Source organism: Schistocerca gregaria, chromosome 5, assembly GCF_023897955.1.
Source record: "Schistocerca gregaria isolate iqSchGreg1 chromosome 5, iqSchGreg1.2, whole genome shotgun sequence".
Classification (NCBI taxonomy): Eukaryota; Metazoa; Arthropoda; class Insecta; order Orthoptera; family Acrididae; genus Schistocerca; species Schistocerca gregaria.
The window spans coordinates 319,623,156-319,644,902 of record NC_064924.1 but is presented as its reverse complement, the minus strand read 5'-3'; the positions used below and the strand labels follow the sequence as shown (position 1 = coordinate 319,644,902).

Here is a 21,747-nt window from a genome sequence, read left to right as displayed (position 1 = left end):
CAAATTCTCTTTTTCAATTGTATCAAGTGGATGGACGTGTGTGGGTATGGAAACAACCTCATGAATCCATGGGCCCTGCATTTCAGCAGGGGGCTGTTAAATCAGGTGGAGGCTCCATAATGGTGTAAGGTATGTGCAATTGGAGTGATATGGGACCCCTGATATGTCCAGATACAACTCTGACAGGTGACACATACATAAACATCATGTCTGATCACATGCATACATTCATGTCCATAGTGATTCCAACGGACTTGGAAAATCCCAGCAGGACAAGGCGACACCACACACGTCCAGAACTGCTACAGAATGACTTCAGGAATACTCTTCTCAGTTTGAACACTTCCACTGGCCACCAAACACCCCAGACATGAACATTATTGAGCATGTGTGGGATGCCTTGCAATGTGCTGTTCAGAAGAGATCTCTACCCCCTCATACTCTTACGGATTTATGGACAGCCCTGCAGGATCCATGGTGTCAGTTCCCTCCAACACTACTTAAGACATTATTCGAGTCCATGCCACGTCGTGTTGAAGCACTTCTGTGTGGTTGCAGGGGTTCAACTTAATATTAGGCAGGTGTACCAGTTTCTTTGGCTCTTCAGTGTAGTTGTTACACTTCTAAAGTTTTCTGTAGAAACAGGTGTACTGAAACAAACGAAGTTGGTTCCCAAACTAAATTTTACCGACTTTATCTTTTACTTGTAAACGCTCTGGTAATGACGATCTAGAAATCAGTGTTTAAATGAAATCTACTGATTCTGTCACGAGACGGTGTAGATAAAATGTTAGTGCACTATGCTCAGATCTTTGCAAGCAAAACAACCTTCAAAAAAACCACTCGAAAAATCCAAGTCCTCTCTGCGAAAGCCTGAACTCACCACCCTCTTATGAACAGAAACAACTCCCTCCATCCTCCACCCACTGTCAAAGATATAATCCGTTTAATAGCATTAATCCTCCAGAACATTCATCCTTTTGAAAGACCCCACATCCTTCGCCAAAGGCACCATCTTCCATCTCAATACCTACATCACAAACTCCCAAAATCAAGCCCATTTCATTTCCAATCGTCTCGAAACGTAGTCTAACGTACCCCTCAAACTTCTTGTTTTACTGAAAATAGGGCAGCAGAAATACAACATCCTCTACCAAAATATTTGTTCCTCCCACTTTAATAAACATCTCCTTATCTATACCCTCCAACACATAAAATCCACACCCTCCTCCTCCAAAACGAAACATCTCTCGATGACCATTCCCTCTGCATGTCTCCTTGCATCTTACATCGCACTGATAATCCCTGTCGTATTGCCCATGGTGGAATAGACATCACCCATCTCTGAAATATCTCTTCTACTCCCCAACCACTCCCCAGTGATCCAACTGAGCACCTCATTCTCACCATCTTTCTCCCAAAACTAACAACAGCCCTTGCCAATATCTACATCCATCCTACCCATCGCATCCCCTAAGATTTCCTTAACCTTCAATCCCTCACAATGTCGAACAATGGCGGTGGCGTCAGTTTAGCAACATCCTCAATGGTCATGATATCATTTTCCCTGTGCACACCCACTCTTACATAGATACGACCCCAATATCATTATCGTCTCTCCCAACCTCTTGAGGTGCACCACAGTAGAAGTCTTACATCCAACTCGGAGTGATCACCTACCTGTCCTTCTTCATTTCTCGTACAGCGTACCCAACCCAACTCGCAACACTCCTAATCATCAACCCCCACATATCCAGGATTATTCCCATGCAGACTGGGATGAATACTGTGCCCACATTCATACCTTAATCGAGAGCCATGATTCCAACCTTCAGAATCCTAGCGACATCCAAAGTAAGATTGACTTCCTACAACACACTGTCTTGGTGTCATTTCCAACCATATCTCACTCTGAACTCTCTACTACAACCATCCTCCTCTTCCTCCAAGTGCTCTTGCCCTGCTCCAAGCATACTGTTGTGGCTGTAGCAAATTCTTTAATACTCATGGTCAAAACATGTTCACAGGTCACCGACAGCAACGTGATATGCTTGCAGTTACTTACAAGCCAAACGGGTGCCTCCTTACGCCATCCCATGGTCATCCCAGGAAAGGGTCCTAGGTAAACTACGAAGAATGGAGGACGAAGATGTAATTGAGGCCTCGAGATCTGAGTATAATAGTCCACTACGCATAGTAGACAAAAAGGACAGTGGAATTCGACTGCTGTTAGACTCACGCCAAATAAATACAATTACTGGGCCAGAGACAGATCACTCGGAAAGGCTTGAGGAGCTCCTTCAAAGATTTCACGGGGGTTTCGATGTTTTCCTCACTTGATTTGCGATAGAGCTTTTGGCAGATAGAGCTCGATCCTGACTGCCGAAAATACACGGCATTTATTGCCTTCGGGAGGTGTTTTCAATTCAAAAGGCTCTCTTTTGGATTGAATATATCTTCAGCTGCAATTATCAGAGGCTTTAGCAAAATATTGACTGAGGCGTTAAAAGATTAAGTCCCATAGTGCTTAGAGCCATTTGAACCAGTTAAAAGAGAAACTCATGTGTTATGTAGACGATATACTGATAGCAGAAAATACTTGGGATAGACATAACAAACTCTTAGGGGAAGTGTTAGGTAGTTTGAAAAGGTATGTGGGACTGCAAATATTGATAACTCTTGTTTTGGGAGCTGTAGGGTTAGCTTTCTGGGACATGTGATAACAGGAGACGGAATTAGTCCCAACCCAGAGAGGATGTCAGCAATTGCAAAGTTTGCCACTTCTACAACCAGAAAACAACTGAGAGGGTTTCTAGGGATAATAAATTTTTATAAAAAGTTTATCTATGTAGAAACATTAGCTAGTCCACGACTCTGCCAACTGACAGGAAAAGGAACACCCAAACCTGGGATGAGTGTGCACAACGAGAAATCAATAATTTGAAGGCGACGCTCTTTAATGCTCATATTTTATCTCATCCTGACTTATCACAGGATTTTTGTATGGCCACTGACAGCGCGAAGACCAGTTTGGGTGTTATGTTGTTTCAGGAGTTTGAACAAGATGGCAAATTTGGACACAGAAAAATCGCCTTTGGTAGCAGAGTACCATACAAAAGTTAAAGGAATTACTCTTTGACCGAACTTGAGGCCCTTGCAATGGTATGGGGATTTCAAAAGTTTAGATACTTTCTGTTCGGTAGAAAAACAAAAGTTTATATGGACCATACGGCCCTAGAATTTCCCCTCACCGCCAAACTTCCACATGGAAGGCTAGCGAGGTGGATACCTGTCTTCAAGAATACCAGTTTTCAACAGTCTATGTGCCTCGTCCGACAAACGAAATTGCTGGCGCCCTGTCCCACTCACCTATTGGTATAACAGAAGAGACAGCTGAAGCACTAGATCAAGAGCACTTTTCGTTGTTCTACCTCAAAGCGGTTGCATTTGAAAACTTCGTCAATGTAACGATTCCTGAGAAACTAAGGCATACAGCAGCGATTTAATGGGACCATTACTCAACACACCGAGGGGCCATCAATATACACTCCTGGAAATTGAAATAAGAACACCGTGAATTCATTGTCCCAGGAAGGGGAAACTTTATTGACACATTCCTGGGGTCAGATACATCACATGATCACACTGACAGAACCACAGGCACATAGACACAGGCAACAGAGCATGCACAATGTCGGCACTAGTACAGTGTATATCCACCTTTTGCAGCAATGCAGGCTGCTATTCTCCCATGGAGACGATCGTAGAGATGCTGGATGTAGTCCTGTGGAACGGCTTGCCATGCCATTTCCACCTGGCGCCTCAGTTGGACCAGCGTTCGTGCTGGACGTGCAGACCGCGTGAGACGACGCTTCATCCAGTCCCAAACATGCTCAATGGGGGACAGATCCGGAGATCTTGCTGGCCAGGGTAGTTGACTTACACCTTCTAGAGCACGTTGGGTGGCACGGGATACATGCGGACGTGCATTGTCCTGTTGGAACAGCAAGTTCCCTTGCTGGTCTAGGAATGGTAGAACGATGGGTTCGATGACGGTTTGGATGTACCGTGCACTATTCAGTGTCCCCTCGACGATCACCAGAGGTGTACGGCCAGTGTAGGAGATCGCTCCCCACACCATGATGCCGGGTGTTGGCCCTGTGTGCCTTGGTCGTATGCAGTCCTGATTGTGGCGCTCACCTGCACGGCGCCAAACACGCATACGACCATCATTGGCACCAAGGCAGAAGCGACTCTCATCGCTGAAGACGACACGTCTCCATTCGTCCCTCCATTCACGCCTGTCGCGACACCACTGGAGGCGGGCTGCACGATGTTGGGGCGTGAGCGGAAGACGGCCTAACGGTGTGCGGGACCGCAGCCCAGCTTCATGGAGACGGTTGCGAATGGTCCTCGCCGATACCCCAGGAGCAACAGTGTCCCTAATTTGCTGGGAAGTGGCGGTGCGGTCCCCTATGGCACTGCGTAGGATCCTACTGTCTTGGCGTGCATCCGTGCGTCGCTGCGGTCCGGTCCCAGGTCGACGGGCACGTGCACCTTCCGCCGACCACTGCCGACAACATCGATGTACTGTGGAGACCTCACTCCCCACGTGTTGAGCAATTCGGCGGTACGTCCACCCGGCCTCCCGCATGCCCACTATACGCCCTCGCTCCAAGTCCGTCAACTGCACATACGGTTCACGTCCACGCTGTCGCGGCATGCTACCAGTGTTAAAGACTGCGATGGAGCTCCGTATGCCACGCCAAACTGGCTGACACTGACGGCGGCGGTGCACAAATGCTGCGCAGCTAGCGCCATTCGACGGTTCCTGGTGTGTCCGCTGTGCCGTGCGTGTGATCATTGCTTGTACAGCCCTCTCGCAGTGTCCGGAGCAAGTATGGTGGGTCTGACACACCGGTGTCAATGTGTTCTTTTTTCCATTTCCAGGAGTGTATATTGGTAGTACTGGAGCTGACATCCAAATTTGTGACGTTGACAGCACTAAAAATGGCAACTGATACAACTGTGAGTAGAGCCTTGTGCAGAGATTTCATAAACTAAGTGGGAACTGTGGGTTGTATTATCTGAGATAATGGACCTCAATATAAATCTGAGGTACAGAAAAGAACACTAAGAAGGTATAAAATAAAGTCCATATTTATCAGTAGATTCCATCCGAGTTCGAACCCTGCGGAGAGAATGATGAAAGATTTGGGTAATTTATTTTTCCACAAAGGACGCGCCGACAACATAAAGTCATGGTGTAGGAGGCTTTGCGCAGTATTTGGGTCACTGGAGAGAAGTGCAATGTGTGCACTGTCGAAAAGGAGTACGTAAAGGAATTTGTAGTTGGACAAAATGTGTTAGTTATGTCTTATAGGTTGTCCAATAAACAAATGAAGCTATGTCGAAAGTTCTTCAAGAGATACAACGGCCCTGTATGTATAAGGAGACTAGCGCACGCAAATGCGGTTGAAAATGAGTCTGTCAAATCAGGAAACTCTTTAGGGCTCCATCATGTGAGCCATCTCAAGCCATTTATAGAATATGTAGGAAGAATTAAAATGAGCTTGTATGGCGAAATTAAAGTATAGTGTATATAGTTAGCAATTAGGGTAAGATATTACACTGAAGGGACACGTATATTTATCAATATTTTCTATGCTATTATCATGTTTAAAGAGATACTACAGTGCATAAAAAAGGGCAGGATGTCGAGGGTGAGAAAATTAGGGTATGTTTCTTTGTGTAGGCTATAACCATGTGCACAGAAAGCTGACCACACAATTTAAAACGTGTTTAAAGTTTAACATGTGCTGTCTGTCCATGAAGGAATAAAGTAAAAATGAGAAACGTATGTTACTGCAAAATTTTTGTAAAGATCTGTGAATAGGTAAATTTTTTACCCAATTCATATGAAATGTATTAGCAGAGAACGACAGCTTAGTACTACTTCATGAAATGAGTGTCTATTTTCTATGTTTAGTAATGGGGTCACAAATGAGTGACTTGCTAGTAGTGGTTTGTAGTGACACACAGGTGTGCCGTCCAAGTATGATTTGTCTCCATTCAGAGAAACAATAGTTCACTAGGTGGCCTACTCTATATGGTTACGTGAGAGTGCACCGTTATTTGTATATGGAAACGTTGTATTTTTGTACTGTTCAGTAAGACAGAATAATTGTACATGGTGGCCAGTACTGCGGAATACTGTATGAGGGCACTAAAATATTGTTTGAGTGCTATAGCGGCAGGAAATTTAAGTGCAACAAGAGGAATGTTGTTGTTGTTGTGGTCTTCAGTCCTGAGACTGGTTTGATGCAGCTCTCCATGCTAATCTATCCTGTGCAAGCTCCTTCATCTCCCAGTACCTACTGCAACCTACATTCTTCTGAATCTGCTTAGTGTATTCATCTCTTGGTCTCCCTCTACGATTTTACCCTCCACGCTGCCCTCCAATGCTAAATTTGTGATCCCTTGATGCCTCAGGACATGTCCTACCAACCGATCCTTTCTTCTAGTCACGTTGTGCCACAAACTTCTCTTCTTCCCAATCCTATTCAATACCTCCTCATTAGTTATGTGATCTACCCACCTAATTTTCAACGTTCTTCTGTAGCACCACATTTCGAAAGCTTCTATTCTCTTCTTGTCCAAACGATTTATTGTCCATGTTTCACTTCCATACATGGCTACACTCCATACAAATACTTTCAGAAACGACTTCCTGATACTTAAATCTATACTCGATGTTAACAAATTTCTCTTCTTCAGAAACGCTTTCCTTGCCATTGCCAGTCTACATTTTATATCCTCTCTACTTCAACCATCATCAGTTATTTTTCTCCCCAAATAGCAAAACTCCTTTACTACTTTAAGTGTCTCATTTCCTAATCTAATTCCCTCAGCATCGCCCGATTTAATTTGTTTACATTCCATTATCCTTGTTTTACTTTTGTTGATGTTCATCTTATATCCTCCTTTCAAGACACTGTCCATTCCGTTCAACTGCTCTTCCAAGTCCTTTGCTGTCTCAGACAGAATAACAATGTCATCGGCGAACCTCAAAGTTTTTATTTCTTTTCCCTCGATTTTAATACCTACTACAAATTTTACTTTTGTTTCCTTTACTGCTTGCTCAATATACAGATTGAATAAAATCGGGGAGAGACTACAACCCTGTCTCATTCCCTTCCCAACCACTGATTCCCTTTCATGCCCCTCGACTCTTATAACTGCCATCTGGTTCTGCACAAATTGTAAATAGCCTTTCGCTCCCTGTATTTTACCCCTGCCACCTTTAGAATTTGAAAAAGAGTATTCCAGTCAACATTGTCAAAAGCTTTCTCTAAGTCTACAAATGATAGAAACGTAGGTTTGCCTTTCCTTAATCTTTCTTCTAAGATAAGTTGTAAGGCTAGTATTGCCTCATGTATTCCAACATATCTACGGAATCCAAACTGATCTTCCCCGAGGTCAGCTTCTATCAGTTTTTCCATTCGTCTGTAAAGAATTCGCGTTAGTATTTTGCAGCTGTGACTTATTAAACTGATAGTTCGGTAATTTTCACATCTGTCAACACCTGCTTTCTTTGGGATTGGAATTATTATGTTCTTCTTGAAGTCTGAGGGTATTTCGCCTCTCCCATACATCTTGTTCACCAGCTGGTAGAGTTTTGTCATGACTGGCTCTCCCAAGGCTGTCAGTAGTTCTAATGGAATGTTGTCTACTCTGGGGGCCTTGTTTCGACTCAGGTCTTTCAGTGCTCTGTCAAACTCTTCACGCAGTATCTTACCTCCCATTTTGTCTTCATCTACATCCTCTTCCATTTCCATAATATTGTCCTCAAGTACATCGCCCTTGTATAAACCTTCTATATACTCCTTCCACCTTTCTGCCTTCCCTTCTTTGCTTAGAACTGTGTTGCCAACTGAGCTCTTGATATTCATACATGTGGTTCTCTTCTCTCCAAAGGTCTCTTTAATTTTCCTGTAGGCAGTATCTATCTTACCCCTAATGAGATAAGCCTCTACATCCTTACATTTGTCCTCTGGCCATCCCTGCTTAGCCATTTTGCACTTCCTGTCGATCTCATTTTTGAGACGTTTGTATTCCTTTTTGTCTGCTTCATTTACTGCATTTTTATATTTTCTCCTTTCATCAATTAAATTCAATATTTCTTCTGTCACCCAAGGATTTCTAGCAGCCCTCGTCTTTTTACCTATTTGATCCTCTGCTGCCTTCACTACTTCATCCCTCAAAGCTATCCATTCTTCTTCTACTGTATTTCTTTCCCCCATTCCTGTCAATTGTTCCCTTATGCTCTCCCTGAAACTCTGTACAACCTCTGGTTCTTTCAGTTTATCCAGGTCCCATCTCCTTAAATTCCCACCTTTTTGCTGTTCCTTCAGTTTTAATCTAGAGCTCATAACCAATAGATTGTGGTCAGAGTCCACATCTGCCCCTGGAAATGTCTTACAACTTAAAACCTGGTTCCTAAATCTCTGTCTTACCATTATATAATCTATCTGATACCTTTTAGTATCTCCAGGATTCTTCCATGTATACAACCTTCTTTTATGATTCTTCAACCAAGTGTTAGCTATGATTAAGTTATGCTCTGTGCAAAATTCTCCTAGACGGCTTCCTCTTTCATTTCTTAGCCCCAATCCACATTCACCTACTATGTTTCCTTCTCTCCCTTTTCCTACTGTCGAATTCCAGTCACCAATGACTATTAAATTTTCATCTCCCTTCACTACCTGAATAATTTCTTTTATCTCATCATACACTTCTTCAATTTCTTCATCATCCACAGAGCTAGTTGGCATATAAACTTGTACTACTGTAGTAGGCATGGGCTTTGTGTCTATCTTGGCCACAATAATGTGTTCGCTATGCTGTTGGTAGTAGCTTACCTGCACTCGTTTTTTTAAATTCATTATTAAACCTACTCCTGCATTACCCCTATTTGATTTTGTATTTATAACCCTGTATTCACCTGAGCAGAACTCTTGTTCCTCCTGCCACCAAACTTCACTAATTCCAACTATATTCAACTTTAACCTATCCATTTCCCTTTTTAAATTTTCTAATCTACCTGCGAGATTAAGGGATCTGACATTCCACACTCCGATCTGTAGAATGCCAGTTTACTTTCTCCTGATAACGACGTCATCTTGAGTAGTCCCCGCCCAGAGATCCGAATGGGGGACTATTTTACCTCCAGAATATTTTGCCCAAGAGGACGCCATCATCATTTAACCATACAGTAAAGCTGTATGCCCTCGGGAAAAATTACAGCTGTAGTTTCCCCTTGCTTTCAGCCGTTCGCAGTACCAAAACAGCAAGGCCGTTTTGGTTAGTGTTACAAGGCCAGGTCAGTCAATCATCGAGACTGTTGCCCCTGCAACTACTGAAAAGGCTGCTGCCCCTCTTCAGGAACCACACGTTTGTCTGACCTCTCAACAGATACCCCTCCGTTGTGGTTGCACCTACGGTACGGCTATCGAACAAGAGGATATAGACATGTAAAAATTAATAAAGGAAAGTAAGAAATTGAAGGATGTGAGGTCCGCAAATTATGTAAGTAAGAAATGCTATTTGTTCAAATCACATGACAGTGTGAGTCATGCATAAGGGCATGGCAGCCATGTTGATGAGCAGTGATTTTATATAACATACTAAAATCTTTATATTTGTAGGTACCACTATTAAAATAAAAAGTATCTATAGTAAACCAACAGGAAGAGTTAATGACACATAAAGGTAATGGCTGTAGCTCCAGAAAAAGAACAGAGACAGATAAGGTATTACTAAGTAAAAACATGAAAGAAGGTATGTGTCATTGTGATTAAGGAAAGTATCAGTAATGTTGTACTAAACTTGCTATGTATTTTTTGATTGTCCACAGGAATGAAGAAGATGCCTGCCTCATCATTCATTGAAGTATGTTTTGTGCAGAAATGTACTTCATTGATGATATTCATGACAAAACCAAGATGCATGAGAGCTGACGATCTTGTGACAGTGTAGTACTTTGAATAGGGGTTGTGCTTAGACTAGTATAAACATCCTACTGAGCAGTAGCTTAACTAGTAGTTTAAGAAATAATATTTGCAATTATTAACATCGGTGAGGATTATAATTCTACTGTTGTATGGATAACTAATCAACATTTATTTTTTATACTTACACAGGTGCTGACCGATAATTAATAATTAAATTACCTAGGAATATGTTCCTTTATAATTAATATTAACTTTGTACATGAAATTTTGATCAGAATAATACCAGTAAATAAGTGAGTGTCTTGGCTGATTGTACAATTAGAACAATAATAAATGTATAGATAAATGATCTCACTAATAAAAGAATCTTAAAAATTCATATTTCATAACTGAAACATGTCAATGATTTTGTGTTATGTATTGTATAGCATTTGTGTAAATCAGAAGCTATTTGTATGTATTAGTGGGAACAGATGTCAGAAAATGAATTTTTTTTTGGACACATTGGAAGTAACAACATGATGTGCAGATGGAACAGGAGGATAACATCACAGCTGCAAAGAATAGTGGATGAAAGGGATGCCGTCACTAAGACAAAGCCATGTCACAGATGTGGGCAAACAGCTGGGCTATTCAAACGCGGCTAAATGAAGACCTCACTCAACAATAACAAAATAGGTAGCAAACAGACATCCGCAATATCCCTGCTGGGTCGGGTCAAGATGGGTGTTGAAATGGCCAACTAATGACTTGTCTCTACTGTTGTACTACATTATGGAGACAAGTAAACAAATTGCATACCTAAGACAATCAGTTAAGCCTACAGCTCAATTGCTAATAGCTGTACCGAACTGTGAACTCTATTTGCTTTTCCTTCTGCTGTTCTCTGCCAGACAGAGACTGATAAACATCATAACCTGTAGCAGTCAGTCAACTGACACTGACTCCTGAGGAATCTGAGTCACACACAACTCAAGTTCCATGTATAATGCACCACACAGATAACTTACCTGTCCAGAATTATCGATATCATTATCCAAAATGTAATATTTATATCAAGAGAAAGAAGTGACATGAAGAACAGAAGAGTAGGAATACTAACATAGTAAAAAGAAGAAACATGAAGAACTGAAGACTAGGTGCCACAACACTTCTCTTAGGTAATGCAAAAGAATTTTAGGTGACCTATAAATATCCTACCTGACTGTGCATCCCTAATACTGTGTGCAAATTCGACGAAAACTGGACTGTATCAAAACATACACCAACTTACCTTGCTCTATATTCCGAGGATCTTTCCGTATCATCAACTCTGCGAGAGACTTGTGACCTGATGGGATCAACAATGGGCTTCGGGTCCAAAGATCGATTTGCAAAGCCACCAAGACCGATCTCAATCAATCTTCACTGCCTAAACTTCACAAAATCTATAGCTTCCATCCCCATACACAAATTAAGATGAAAGCATGTTGTGAAATCCGAATCAGTGTGTGATCCTTGACAAAAAAAGGTGTATAATTTGATGAACACTGAACTGTTACATCCACAAACTAACAGTTTCCGATATTTATCATTTTTGTAAAAACCTTTTACTTATTTTTCAGGGTAGTCTTAAGAAAATATTTGTGTATTTACTCATGAAATATTGTATGTCATTCTTTTAGGTAATGATGCTATGTCCTTCACTGTTTTTAAATATTTGTGCATTTCCAGAATTTTATTTGTGTATTTATTTATGTAAAATTATTGTTTGTCATTTTCTTTGATAAAGATGCAATGGATTTAATGTTTTAATGTACTACATTTGTCCACAATGTGAACGAGAACATTAGTTAAAATTGGTAGTTGATCCAAACTTTTATTATAAATATTAGTTTTGACAGTAAATATAAATGCAGTTTGTCAAATAACGCTTTAGAACATAAGATTTTTGAAATGTTTAAAGAGTATACACGTTAGGGAAACACTAGACTTCGACAACGATTTTGTGAACTGATGTTTCTAAATGTAAGCCAAGAGCATAAATGTGACCAAGTAAAAATTACACAAGGTGTTTCACATAATTTTATGTAATTGTATAATGACCAAAAGATAACCTCTAGAATAATTGTTTTGCACATTAATGGCTAAATGAAGCACATGTAATTTCTAGAATAAAATTTTCCCTCTACATCGGAGTGTTCACTGATATGAAACTTCCTGACAGATGAAAACTGTGTGCTGGACCGAGACTCGAACTCGGGACCTTTTTCTTTCGCAGGCAAGTGCTCTACCATCTGAGCTACCCAAGCATGACTCACGTCCCTACTCACAGCTTTAATTCCGCCAGTACCTCGTCTCCTACCTTACAAACTTCACAGAATCTCTCCTGCAAAACTTGCAGAGCTAGCACTGCTGGAAGAAAGGATATTGCGGAGACATGGCTTAGCCACAGTCTGGGGGATGTTTCTAGAATGAAATTTTTACTCTACTGCTGAGTGTGCGCTTCTGTGAAGTTTGGAAGGTAGGAGATGAGGTACTGGCGGAATTAAAGCTGTGAGGACGGGGCGTGAGTCGTGCTTGGGTAGCTCAGATGGTAGAGCACTTGCCCAAGAAAGGCAAAGGTCCCAGTTCGAGTCTTGGTCCGGCACACTGTTTTAATCAGCTACGAAGTTTCACATGTAATTTATTGGACAATCACTTTGAAAACATTAGGATATTTTACGTTAATATTTCTTGCTTCAATCTATCTCTTACGGATGGATGAATGACAGAGAGAATGGCCCTTAAGTCTAAAGAAAGATGGGAACTGCTATTTTTGAAAGAGCAAAAACAAAGTGTAATGTTAGTTCAATTTCCTTTGAGAACATGGGTTACTTTGTGTGTTATTGTATATTCCAGTTGTTATGTCACAAAAAATGTTTCAAACATAAGGAGCAGACAGATTAAAATAAACATGTAGTAAATAAATTTATGGCAGTAAGACCATTAATGAAAGCACAATTACTGCAGAAGAATATATCACTATTCAATTGTTCCTCTGCCCTCATATTCTTATTAGTTCACTTGTACAGACAATTGATGGTTATATTATTTTGTACTGGATGAGACAATACTATAAGAATTACCCCATCCTAGTACAAAATAGTTCGTTAGGTGGGGGTATTGTAATGTGGCTATAATTTCGCACCTTTCAAGCACTCACCTACATAGTTTGCCATGATTCACAACTGGATTTATGTATCGTTTGATAGGTTGTACATCGTATATATGGATATTTAAAGAAGACTGACACTTTCATTTGCACCTTGTAAACAATTGTTAATGCTTATTGCATGAAAGGTGACAGAGCGTCTTTATTATCAAAACGGCATAATGAGTGATTGCCTATACCAGTAGAGGTCGGAACGCCAGTGAATATAAATCAGCAGGTGTAACTCAAGCCTTGGGTGGAAAAGCCTGGGTGTTCGTCCCGCTTCACACAATAAGTGCTAGGACGGACGGTCTGGATACCTTAGCGTGGAAGCACTATACAGCGGCGGCCGGCCGGTGTTGTATTGGGGCCAGAAGGATAACCGGATAATACTTTGGAAACTCTGAAAATCTTGGATGCAGCATAGAGGAACGAGGAAGCGTTACCTCGGAAATCAAGCAGGCTGGGTTATTTCTGAGGATTTTTACTCTGACAAACGTACCATTGTATGAGTATAGGTATTTCCTCGCAAACTGTCCACGCTGGATGACTAAAATAAAATATGGTTGGTCAGCGTTCGGAATAAACTGTAGAGATGGAGAATATTCTGTGGTTTCGAGAATATGATTCGCCCTCTGCAGTTATGAGGGAGGGGAACCGAGATTTGCTGGGAAGCCAGCGGTGGAGAGGCGAGGTTTCCGTTTTGAGCACTCACGTTGGACGGTCGCTCAGTATCAGCTTTTGATGATATAGACGGACTTGCTGTCTTTGTTCTCATGAAATTTTATAGTTAGAACGGTTAGGCACTGTAATGTTGCGAACTTATACGATTCTGGACTTCGTCTCTGGGTTGGGAGTCGTCATTGAGTATGCAGCGTTCAGTGATTGAGAGCACTTCTTCTGCCTATACCCATGTTGAGACGTTATCTGTACTCCGTACTTGTGGCTGGGAGTTCGCGTTCCTTGTCTGTAGAACACAGAGAGGAGGAAACAGTATTACATTATACTAGTCAGTTGACCGTCTTGTGCCGTCCTAGTCTTTGAATGACTTTTTTTATATTTTGTGGCTGTAGTTCTTCTTTCATTGCAGAGAACCATCACTCTGATGCACCGGATGCAGTACATACAGTGCTATTGCTAATTGCTTCTGCTTATTAGGCCTATCAAGCTAAACAGCTGTGATCACGTAAATTTTATTTCCACTGAGGTTGCACACCACTGTAGATTATCTTTGAAAGTAGTGTCTTCTCTTGTTTGGTACGTAGATGATGTCAGTCGTCTCACGTTATCTATATTAGACAACGTGGCCATAAAAGGGTAGATTTGGGCAACTGATCACTTGCATTAGTTAAAAAATTCATTTGTATCTCTTTATGTTCATTGGACATTGATATATAGACATTTGTAATATAAAGGGGTGTGACTCTACAATAAATGTATAAGCAGAAACAGCATTTACCATTTTGTAGTTAATAGTTCCCTTAATCATTCATTTATGTTTATGGTGTATATTATATGTTAAAGTGGAAGGAGAAGATAATCACCATTAAGAGATCCTAAGATCTACTTCAGGGAGTAGTTAAACAGGACCAAATCTTCATTTTCACTTTCAGTATTTCTGTTGCGCATATTCATTTTACACCCACTTGGAGTAGCATCTTGGAATACATCCATCCAATCCTAGGAAAGAACAGTTTCCAGACAGTTTAAATAAGTGAATTTTTATATCCAGTCGATGAGAGAGTAGTATCAAATGCCATTATAGGACTAAAATCAGAACTCTCATCTGGCATTGATAACATCCCTGATGGTGCTTTACAGAAATCCTCAGCAGTAAACAAAATCCCTTTGCAGATGATTGTAATTCCTCACTGGTTACTGAGATTTTTTCTGAAAAGTTGAAAATAGCAAAAGTGAGGTCTCTAGTTAAAAAGGGCCAAAGAGCAGAAATAAAAAATTATGTACCAGTCTCTCTATTCTCTCTCTCTCTCTCTCTCTCCCAATTGTCTTGTTGCCTGGAGAGTTACTTCTATTGGGGCAGGCAGAGCTCTTTACTGTCTGGCTTTTCTAAGATATTTAATAAGATTCTGATTATTTTATAGAATAAATTAACCTCTTCATAAATCACACCACAGCTTCCATAAATGTAGTTCCACAGAAATTGCCATCTTTGGTTTCGTAAATGAGGCCCTGACCTCAGTAGACTATAAACAACACTTACCTGACATATTTTTGGACCTCACCAAAGGTTTTGATGTCATAAACCATAAACTATTACTCTCAGAATTGGAACAATTATGTGTCAGTGGACTGAGACACAAATGGATACAATTCTGAACAGCAGACAACAAATTGTGGACTTAAGTATCAAGAAGAAAACAATATACATTGTTATCAGTTAGGGTAACAGAATATTGAATATGTTGCACCCCAAGGTTCCATTCTAGGTGCAATCTTGTTACTGCTGTTTATAAACGACATAGAGTCAGAAACCTCTTCCCAGATATGTATAAAATTTGCAGATGACACAAACATTCTGATAAAAGAGAAGACTGTAGAGGAGCTAGAGAATGAAATCAAAGTATGTATGTTACACATAAGTGATTAGTTCTCCATAAAGAATATTATCATAAATGCAGAAAAGACAACATTTACATGTGACGAAAAGCATACACCCCTCATGCCCAATCATGATGTTATCTGGCAAACAATTTTAAGCTGTAAACAGCACTAAATTTCTTGGAATATGGATTCAGGGAAACCTAAAGTGGGACAAACATTTAAGCTTCATCAATAAGAAATTATGTGACACCTGCTGTTAATTATTACACACAGGTGGAATCGCTGTTGAGATATGTCATAATGTTTTGGGGCAACTCACCTGTTATCAGAAGTTTCTTTATTGTCCAAAAAGGAATTTAAGGACCATAGGAAATGTAACTACTAGAAGCTCATGCAGGCCACCGTTAAAGAACCTAGAAATTCTTCCACTGGTACGTTGCTTATACATTCTGGAAGTTTCATGTACCATTAAGAAGACCAACTATTGTAAGAAAAATGAAACAGTTCATTAGTACAATATATGACAAAAATGTATCAGCTTAGTGAATATGCAAAAACTTAGACAGGATGGGCCTCTACTAGCAGCGAAAATAGTTTCCAGCAAGTTACTGCACCACTTTAAGACGCAAAAAAATGTACAGAATTTTAAAATAGCTCTAAAATGTATCTTTTAAATGAACTGTACTATAATGTTGATGAATATATACAATCTTAAACTATGTGCACGCTAGTGAAGCTAGCTGCTTCCAAAATCTGAATGAGATACTTTAGAATACTTCTGTCAGTAAACTAAGGAGCTTTAGTGTATGTCATATAATCTTTAAATATTTTCCAATCTTTAAATTTGTGTATATTGATCAAATGCAAAAGCTGTAAACTATAGTCATGAAGATGGCACAAAACTGTAAATGTTATTCTGTTTTTTTATGATTATAAAAAAATTGTAAGCCATGATCAACATAGTTTTGTAAAAATTGGTAAAAATCCTCCTACTTTTTAACTAGGAAACTGTGATAATTTCTTGAGAAGAGCACGAAGACATACTCTGTATGTATATATTTGCTTAGAGTTTTATGCATGTAAACTTATTTATATTGTACCAGATATACAATTCATAACCATCTCATTAATTCATGTTGTCTCATCTCATCATCTTACAAAAATTGACTTGTCAAATATCAGTTAGTAACTATATACAAAAACGATGAAACAGGTCAATAAAACAATCAATCAATCAACTTACAAAACAGTGTTAATCTTTCATTCAAGAAACATGACAGGCAAAACAGTATATTTTACATCAGAACTGCGACTATTCTGGACGTCAGTGACATCTTTAGTACTACCATAAGTTTTTTTATGTATTTTATAACATAATTTCTGGACAGTATATGAAGTTGGTACTTCAAAGCTATATAATTCCTTATCTGATTCTAAAATATTTTGTAAATCTACATCACTCATGCAGCGACTGGAAATGTATCTCCTATTGTTATTAAGCTGATTGCAAACTTTATTTTTATATGACTCCACCAGTCTAATTGCTGCTGAACACAAAATTTTGATGAACGCTCCTAAATAGACTAGCTTCTCAAGTTTAATATACTGTCTATAAAACAAACATCCCACATGCAACAGGTTTCAAAACGCTTTTAGAACAGTCAGTTAAAAAACTGGTTACTTTTGACAGCTCACTTACCACATGTTCAACATCGCCAGTTTCACTAAAAACATATTTTTCTACATAATCGCTGAATGAAATAATTTCATTGACATTAATTATGTCAGATACAATGACATCTTCACAAGTCATCATAAGACTCTGCTCAATGTCTAAATCTGAATCTGTTTGGTCACTTGTTTGTTTCATTTTTGCCTCAACGGTACTTGTTAGTTCACGAATTTCTGATATTTTTCACTCAGCTGATGTTTGTTGCTTCAAATAACAGTGTGCAGTTCAATGCACAATTCTTTCTGTTCTTGTAACCCTCTTTTATTACATTCACCTAATTTACTACAGAAATTGTATTTTACGTCGTTATACATTCTGTCTATTTTATCATTCAATTCTTTACTTATTTCATCACTTTCTTTACCGAAATGTTCCATATGTATTTCTAGCCGAAAACTGTTTTTCCTACTGTTCTGTCTTGAATCTGTATTCATTTTTGACAATATAGAATATGCTAATAGTTCGAAGCGTCATGATAAAAATTTCGTCACACACAATGTTTTTGTACAACAACCACAACAAGTTTTTATACTCAATTATTCCAGTGTCCCAGCTCCATTCCGTTAGTATTACACTATTTCTATTTCAGATATTCGTTTTAATTTTTGAAATCAGTTGGCAGCATACTTTGTGCCACTTCAGATCATTTCTTCAATTTTGAGGTTGAATTAAACTTGTAGATGCTCAATTTTTTCCAAAATATCATTATTAAATTATACATAAAGGTGCTGCAAAATTTAGTATATACATCTACACCCATACTCCACAAGTCACTTGACGGTCCATGTGGATGGTACTTTGAGTATCTCTATCGGTTCTCCCTTTTATGTATTAGGTTGATAACAATTACTTACAACACCAGCACAACTGCATCATTTTTGTCATTGACCATTAGAAAATTATATTAGTTATAAACATCATTATCATTGCCAATAATGAACTTTGAAAAACTACAGGTGATTCAACTAGAGCAACTGTCAGTACACATCAGTGAGAAATAGAAGTTCGAATGGCAAATGCACAAATAAAATATCAAAGAAAATTTTCTGAACTTGGATAGTTTAACTCAATCACTCATGTGGATATATGATTGTTGCAATGATTAACCTAACACTTTTTTAGATTAATCTTCATTTATTACACTGATATAAACACATTACTATACACATTTCTGGCAACAACTAACACAAACTCCATGTTGACTTAACACAAACTAAAATCAGACTAAATTAGGCAGAACTGTCAGAAATTATAACTAAAATAGTTTTTTTACTGTAAATATGTTACAAGTTTCATATAAGTATAATTTAGACAGAAAAACATTTTATATAGAAAATTATAGACATATATTTCAGTAGTACAGAAAAAGTCAATTTCATTCCTTTGTGAACCGTATTAGTAACATTCTCTCCGAATCTTTGACAAAAGTTGAACAGGTTATTCCGGTCAAAACTTTTGTACATATGACGTGAATATTTTTAAGTTGGTTAAAAACATCATGTCTACTATAGTCATATATAATTAGTAATTTTGTGTAAAATAATAATATTACGGCATTAAATAGGGCGCTCTTTGAGTCTAGTTACGTTTGCAACATGGTACAGCATCGAAATCATAGATGTCAGGAAGTTAACAGTAATTTCAAAGATTGTCATTTGTCGTACCTGTATCAGGTTCCTAATTAAAAATATGGGAGCATATTCTAGACTAATCTGTACCACTGCGTAAAAGCCCAGAACACATATGCATGAAACTGTTACATAAGTTTCTGTGAGAGTCTTCATGTTACAGACTGTCATAGGAAACAAAAAACAAAATTCAGGATCTGTCAAAGATTCACTAATTAAAAATTAATTAACTAATTAAATTGAAAAATTAACAAATTACTTAAATAACTAAGTTCTCTTATACACAAAATACACTAACAAGTTAATAGCTATTTGTAAAGCATGCTTTCTTAATGAACAAGGAAAAATGTGTTAATTAGTTTCTCTTAATCAGAATGTCTGCCATATTTTGTTTTAAATTAACGTTTCCCATGAGTATCACTGTACTTCCCAGTTGCTGTTAACGGAGTCTTCCTCTGTACTTTTAAATGCATAAAGGCTTGTAAAGGTTTACTTGTTTTATGGTACCCGTACTCCTATTCTATCATTTACACTGGTTGACATCAATGCAAGATAAACAGTCCAAAGCATATGAGTTTCATTACATAATTTCTATTTATGTTTATTGCAAATATATGTTTCCGCTTTTTCGTTAGCCAGAGGGTGAACATGTTTATCCCACTTTTTTTCCTAGCATATTACATAGTCCTTTTTATGGCAATGTTAGTTCCAATGCACAACTAAATTTTAAAATCTGACTGTCTTGTGTGGTTGGGGTCCTGCTACCAGGCCCTGGTAAACCCTGTATTTCATATTGGCAATGCTAGATCTCTGTGTGCCACTCACCATTCATAGCAGTATAAACTGGTTTCAAGATTTTTTGGATCATGAACAATCATATGATGCCTATGTCCCATAACTTCTCTAGTAGTATTGTTATGGAGATACAATCAAATGTCCCTTAAAGGTCAAGAAAGATAATTGTAATATATTCATTGTTCTTGATAGCAATTATTATCCCATCAATAAACTGTGTGTTTGTAATGAAATCATTCTAATTTTCAAAGATTAGATATGTTTGTTTCGACATATGTCAGGAAAGACAGAATTTAGTCTAAAGTTTTCTATGTCCTGAGTGTCACTTTTCTTGATGGTAGGAGTTACCTGGGTCCTTTTCAATGGGTCAGTAAAACTTCCTAATGTTACAACACCATTCACTGGAGTGGAAAGGGATCCAGATATATTGTCAGTGCAAGATTTTAATATGATAATATAGCACATCGTATCTCATAGACTTAGAATTTCAAAATTCCCTTACTACCCTTTCTGTTTCAGTGCTGTCTGTTGGGGTGAGTTACATGCTGTATGTACAATCTCTACTTGTAAAGTTATATTTATGGTTACTGAACTTATAGTTGATAGATTTACCAACAAAAGAGAAATAGTCATTAAAGATATTTGCAATATTCTGTTGGAATTCTAATATAGTACGACTGTGTTTTATTGTGAGGTCATTAATGAAGTTACCCTTCTAATTCAAAAGCTATTTATAACATTCCAAATGCTAGCAGTAACATTGCTTCCATTATATAATATGTGAACTAGATGTTTGCTTCTTGTGAGTACTAGTAAATCCTTATAGTATTCCTCATGTCTACTAAATGGTCCTTTCAGCTTAACATTTTCATATTTTTCTATTATTTTATGTTGGAATAGTGTTAAAATTTCCCTTTCTTGTGGTATTTCCCCATATATCCAAGTACTTTCTTACATATTTTGATTATTTTTCACTGTTATGAATTTTACTGGGCTTATGATGTTAAAATAGTAGAAGAACTTGCTAGCAAAATTTTCAAAAGTGTAACAGTCTGTTTCCATCCATGCTACATTTCCTAAAATGTGGCTAAGGTTTTTCATATTCTCATTATGTAGTGTTTTACTTGTTATGTATCTTTGTTATAAGTCTTTTCATTTTACTTGCTAGAGAGTTTATATTATTGGACAGTGTGTCAACTTTAATGTCATCGTCTATTATTATATTCATCCAGTCATTTTTAACATAATATTTACTGTCTATCATTACAAGCAGTTGATAGAGATCAGCTAGAAACATATGTCTGTAAGTACTCAAAGTTATAATATGTCAGCGGAAAAAGGACCACAACTCAGAAGTTTATGTGGAGTATAAGATGAATTAATTATATCGCATTGCCACCAAATTTCACAACAATTCTGCCTAACGGCATCGTGGACGTGCTACACAATAGGAAGGTCGGCACATACCATTCTTACCCACATTTCACCCCTTCTGTTGCATCTCTGCAGTAAACGTCAGAACAGTGACATCCAGCGTTGAAAACATACAGCCTTCTTATGGGTTTCCAACGAAAACATTTCAGACACACCACCTCTAATGACTGACACGAAAAGCTCTCAGGATGCGTCATAAAGGGCATCAATGTTTCACCCATGTCCTTTGCCTGTTGATTCCTACACATTTCGCTGTCAAAAACGACAGCTCGCATTGCGAGGATCTATAGGACGGCATTCTTGACAACATTCGACGCAGCTTTACACCACATAGACGATTCAACCCTAGTCTAAAGACTTTGTGAAACTGCAACCGCAATTTTTGCTCTTCTATATGGGGGGGGGGGGGGG

The 21,747-nt window shown here is 38.6% G+C and overlaps 1 protein-coding gene across 3 annotated transcripts in view; it reads right to left on the bottom strand.

Moving 5' to 3' along the window:
- The window catches only part of LOC126271959 (integrator complex subunit 14), a 104,811-nt gene that overhangs the window by 72,835 nt on the left and 10,229 nt on the right, over positions 1-21,747 (bottom strand). For 2 of the 3 annotated variants that reach the window (XM_049974407.1, XM_049974409.1), the window contains exon 2: positions 16,067-16,228. The gene's annotated coding sequence lies outside the window, so the exon portion shown is untranslated. Of the gene's footprint in view, positions 1-16,066; positions 16,229-19,143; positions 19,272-21,747 lie in introns of all 3 variants that reach the window. The other variant, XM_049974410.1, reaches the window with a different exon arrangement.